Raw genomic sequence first — 6195 nt, forward strand, 5'->3', positions numbered from 1 at the left:
TTTTTATTACTTTTATAACCATACTAGTAATTTTGCCCGTCACCATGCAACGGGGGATCCAATCGATTGCATCTACAGTCACTCTACTTAATTGTTTCTGTGTTCCTCCTATTTCCGACAACAGAATAATATTTTAATCTGTTGTACAACTTTCATAACAAATCGGAGAGTCGCTGAACTTTTTGCGTAAAGTCTTATGAAATCGACATACGTATAAAACCAGCGTAATTCTAGTTTGGCAATTTATTTGTTGGGAAAGCTCGAGTTTTGTATTATATTTTTTACCGATCACCAAATTCGCAGCCAATTTTTTAAGATCAACAAAATTTTCAAAAGAATTAAAAATAAAATTTTTAAAATAATAAACTTCTTGTATGAAAGGGCGGTCTTTTCACGTCCAGATAAATATTGTCCTATCTGACAGATAGTTAAAATATTTGAAGGATAGACATTTATTTATAAAATAAAATGTACCCGTTTCACTCACGTCAAATTATGTTGCGGTTACTTTATCTATTACATTTATCTGTAAGATAAATGTAATATTTATTTCGGAACACACCAACATTTAATTAATTGTCAAAGAAATCACAATATTGTTTTAATATTTCTTTTGATTATTCAATTTGAGGTAGCAGGAATAAATTAAATTATGTAAAGAATAATTTAATAACGAATAAAAAAATAATACATGTTTAATGATTCTTCTTAGGTTTTTTCATAACATTAAAATATTATATAAGGTTAGCTCAAACATATTCTCAGAAAGTTCATTAATGTCTTCGTTTAGCAATTCATCTTCAAAATTGTCTTAATTTGATCTCTCGCTAGGTTATACCCTTAGAATGCTGCTGTAGATTAGAACGGTTGAATCTTTTCAACCTTACAGCCACTTCCACTGGATAAAATAGTACCTAAACCTCTTCCATATATAAAAAGTTATGTTGCATATCTGGCTCTAATATGAAATTCGTTATAGAAATTGGATTGTTTAGTGGGTTTCTTAAAAATGGCTTTACTTTATAATAAGAGTCTCCTTGTAAGAACCCATTTCTATTATCTCCATTACTTTCTATCAAAAATACAGAATTATTTATTCCTATCTGGTAGGCACCTAGAAAAACATATCCAAGAAGTATCTCGAAATTGTCAGAATTTAGAATCCGATACTACTATTATTGAAACAATAACACCAATATCTCTTGAAAAAGGTTAATTAATCCATTTTTTAATTATCAAGATTATGAAAATATTGAATCCCTAAACTAAGTAACTGAAAATATGCATACATCTACTTGTATAATCATTTATTAACAACTATTTACAATATTTTCTCAGAATATAGAACCCTGGCGCTTTACTTAATCTTAACCTTTTAAAAACGTCTTTATCATTACAAAAATTAAAATGTTCAATTCTACATCAAATATATTTTCGCACTAAGTTTATAAACATTAAACATCATAATCTCCTATTTCATTAAATCTTTTAATATCCGCACAGTATACTGGACAAACGGTGTGACCTGTCATCATAGCTTTTTATATAGATAGATTTTTAATATATCTAAATAATTCTCTTATATTGTACATCTTGGCAGATGTGTAGTAATCTATGAATTTAACTACATTCGCAAATTTTGTATCTGCTAATTTTCCACTGTCAACTGACAATTCCTTGTCGTTTGTGTTCGTCTTTACATTTTTTCTATCCGATTTTCTATTGACCACGAGTCTCTACAGGCTTTCGTTGCAAAATCTCTCTTCACTTGTTCCTTACAAGAATAAAAACAGATACTATAGAAATACTAAGATACACGGCCAGTCGGTAAAAATTTAACCAAAATAATTATATACTAAATTTATCAGATTAGACAGTTGGGAATGTCTAAATTTAGTAGACTAAACAGAGAAATATGAGTGAAAACATGCCTAAGGAAGGATTTGTGGTCCTAGACCTCGGAATGTTCGTCATGGTGGCGACCCATGGTACAATGAATACATTGAAGTTTGTATACCTTCATTATCACTTTTTTTGTATGTTTTTAAAATAAAAGATAATTAAAACTTGTTTTCTAAAGAAAAACTGTACCAAAAATCAATAAATTTAAATTAACTTCAAAATTTTATTTATGATTAAATATTACAATAACATAATTTTATCATCTCTTTATAATTACTATAATTAAATTAGCCAAATTATATAAAAACACTTGAAATTAAGTCTTTTCTATACAACTACATTCAAATGTTGCGTGAAGAAGCGGTCTTGACTACATCATGCGCGACGTGAACCGATTTTGGAACATTATGTATCATACCTTGTGTTCATTGTACCATGGTGGCGACCTACATCTTCCCGAATACCACACAAAGAAAATACAAGAAAGTCGTGGAAGACAGAGCCAGTAATGCGGGAGGAAAAAAAGATTGATTATTGCAGATGTTTTGTCCCGAACAGCGCATCAGGACCAGATTTAAGAATCATAGCACTGGAATATACGCGCACACAACAATTACCTACGGTTGTATAAAAGACTATCATTATTGTATCGACTAAAACATGATTCAATCATCGATGTATAAATAAGAGAGTTACATTGTCGAACTAAACAATAATATGAAGAAAATACTACAAAAAAAGTAAAATATGTCAAAAACTCATTGTCGATAGCTTATCTATATTTATCAATTTTCAATAGCTTCCATTGTAAACAGATTCTTTGGGAAATTCATTATAAAGTTATTAGGAGAAACGAATCAGTCTTAAACCTCATTGTCCACGCAAAGCAAACATGTCTCTTTGTCGATTTGGGTACTGGTCATTAGCCCAAAAATTTGTTGGCAAAAACTATAAAAGCTCAGTTCTACTTCATTTTCAAAAGCGGATGAAAGTACTTACATCATGGAGCCGATGCCAGTATTTGTCGTTAATTTCAAACAGGGTATGACTGTTAGTATGCAAGTAAAACGTGTGGTGTTAAATGTATTGAACTATCATCTGAACTTAAAAAATGGTGACAGCTTGACTATTACTGTGGAAAAACTTTCGAAAATGTGCGGTGTGAGTGTTTGTAAAAGGAGTAAGGCGATACAAAAAAGGAAGAAAAACAGTTTCCAGTTCAATTCACGTGAGAATACTTACGATGAGGGAGTGAAATCCCGAATAAGGAAAATTGTCCATTTTTTTTTGGAAAACATACCACCAACCGTCGACAGCATAATGAACGAGTGAAGGATGGTGAGAACCTACCAGCTTTTTCAAAAAACACATTTCCTAGGCTACTAAATGACATGAGTTTTGAATATGGTAAGAGGTCGAGATTCGATACTGATGGAAAGAAAAGATATTATATTCTGGAGACACAAGTACCTAAGACAAATAAAAACATTGAGGATGAAGGATAATGTAAACCTTGTTTATACCGATGAGTCTAGGACTAACGTCGGAGCTTCAGTCAAAAAAGAATAGAGGGACACAACGATCAAGAATCCACGAGATGCCTTCATAAAAGGGCTCTACTGGACTGACAACTCCAACCCAGAGGTTCTCAGTTTGTTTTTCTTCATGCTGGAAGCGAAACTGGTTTTGTGGCATGGGCCGAATTAACTTTCTTGGTCAAGAAGGGAACCGCTGATTACCATGACGAAATGGACAGGAATCTATAAAAATTGGAACAAAAGGCAAATCAAGGATTGGCTAATCGAAAAACACATTTTTTTTCGAGGAAGATTACCTAAAAAGTGAATTATGGGATACTGCGGCCGAATTTAGAGACGAGTACGACTACGGGACAAGTACAAAATTGAAACAATTGCTGAAAAATATGGCGCTGATTTTGAGACTGCCGCCTTACCATTGTGAACTGAACCCGATTGAGATGGTGTGTAGTCAAATGAAAAGGTATGTGGCTTCAAACGTCGATTTGAAAGAAAGAACGGTTGATAAAATAAGCTTACCAACACGCATCTAAAGAGCAGTGGCATAACTATGTGAACCACGTAAAGAAAGTAGAAGAAAAAATGTTTGCGGTGGACAATTTGCAGGAAGATATTGAACCGCTGATAATTAATATAATAGAGATAATTCAGATGATTGGGTCGATTTAATTTATATTTAAATGGGAATAAGCCACAATTAAAGGTTAAAATACGTTTATTGACGTTTCAATTTCCACTTCGGAAATCGTTCTCAAAATACAAACATTAGTAAATTAAACAAATTTTGTGTTTTGTTACTTAGTGAAAAATTCTTCTAATAATTTCATTTTATCTGACTCATCTATATTGACAATTCAGACATACATTATACATTTTAAAGTAGACGACTTTAAAATGATATTGTCAATATTGTTGAGTTGCGCTCCTGGGACGACTTTACTTATAAGATAGTTCATTCGATTACATGAAATCAACTTTAACTTGAGAATATCCGTCAGAAAAGATCGTAACATGTAATTCGTATTTAAAAAGACAAATACATGCCATGATGACAGTAAAATTCTCCTGTTAGTGATTCCATAGTAAATTATGAGGGAAAAAACCAGGAAAAAAAAACCTTATAATACTATCCCGACATGGTAAGTATTTGATCGTGCATTTAGTTTACCTTCAATAAACACCAAATTCCGATTTTATATGTTTGTTATTTAAAAAACATATATGATGTATTCTCTATATGTTACTGACTTACCAATACTGGTATTTTCCTTTTAATAACTTCCTCTTTTAATATGGGTAACCAGATCCTACTACATTCTGCCGAGGAATTGTGTCGCGAATTCCTCTGCAGAATGTAGTAGGATCTGGTTACCCATATTAAAAGAGGAAGTTATTAAAAGGAAAATACCAGTATTGGTAAGTCAGTAACATATAGAGAATACATCATATATGTTTTTTAAATAACAAACATATAAAATCGGAATTTGGTGTTTATTGAAGGTAAACTAAATGCACGATCAAATACTTACCATGTCGGGATAGTATTATGAGGTTTTTTTCCTGGTTTTTTCCCTCATAATTTACTATGGAATCACTAACAGGAGAATTTTACTGTCATCATGGCATGTATTTGTCTTTTTAAAGACGAATTACATGTTATGATCTTTTCTGACGGATATTCTCAAGTTAAAGTTGATTTCATGTAATCGAATGAACTATCTTATAAGTAAAGTCGTCCCAGGAACGCAACTCAACAATATTGGCAATATCATTTTAAAGTCGTCTACTTTAAAATGTATAAGGTATGTCTGAATTGTCAATATAGATGAGTCAGATAAAATTAAAATATTAGAAGAATTTTTCACTAAGTAACAAAAAACAAAATTTGTTTAATTTACTGTTTGTATTTTGAGAACGATTTCCGAAGTGGAAATTGAAACGTCAATAAACGTATTTTAACCTTTAATTGTGGCTTATTCCCATTTAAATATAAATTAATTTAAAATGCCACAAGAAAATAGCTTCAGAACAATAGGTCGATTTAGATATAGATTGTGATTAATATTAATTAACGAGAAATATCTCATATTTAATGCTCATTTGTTTTTTAATACTGTACGTACAGTACATTTCAGTTATGATCTTGTGTATTTTATGTATATGTATATATATATATATATATATATATATATATATATATATATATATATATATATATATATATATATATTTATCGTCTCGTATAGGGTAAACAACTTACATTTTTTTTTGTATATAAGTATTTACGAGGTATTAGATATTTTATTTGTACACGCATTTTTTATAGAATTAATTTGTTTTTCTTTGTTTATTCTCTTAACCCCTTCGGTACGGTGATGCACACGGGTGCATCATCAGTTTTCGATGGCTATATACGGCGATGCCACCGTCTGCATCATATTTAAGGAATTTTTGCTTCGTCCAAATTACCTTATTCAAATCTAAAAGTTGGGAAACCACGCCCAAGAGTGGGTGATGTCTAGAAGGAGATTAGATTTAGTTAATTTGATTGGTGATAAGGTTGTTTGGATGTTTGACTAATGGGATTGTGTGGGAAGTAAGGTTACTGTGCTGCTGTTTACTACTAACTTAGCAGTAGAGTTTTTGTTGTCAGAGAAGTAGATGTTTATAATATTCTCGTGGCATGGTATTATTTCAATAGAATTTTTAGTTTATTTTGTTTTCCCAAGTTCCTATATTTTTTAGTAATTTTCGT

Source organism: Diabrotica undecimpunctata, chromosome 7 (assembly GCF_040954645.1).
Source record: "Diabrotica undecimpunctata isolate CICGRU chromosome 7, icDiaUnde3, whole genome shotgun sequence".
Taxonomy (NCBI): Eukaryota; Metazoa; Arthropoda; class Insecta; order Coleoptera; family Chrysomelidae; genus Diabrotica; species Diabrotica undecimpunctata.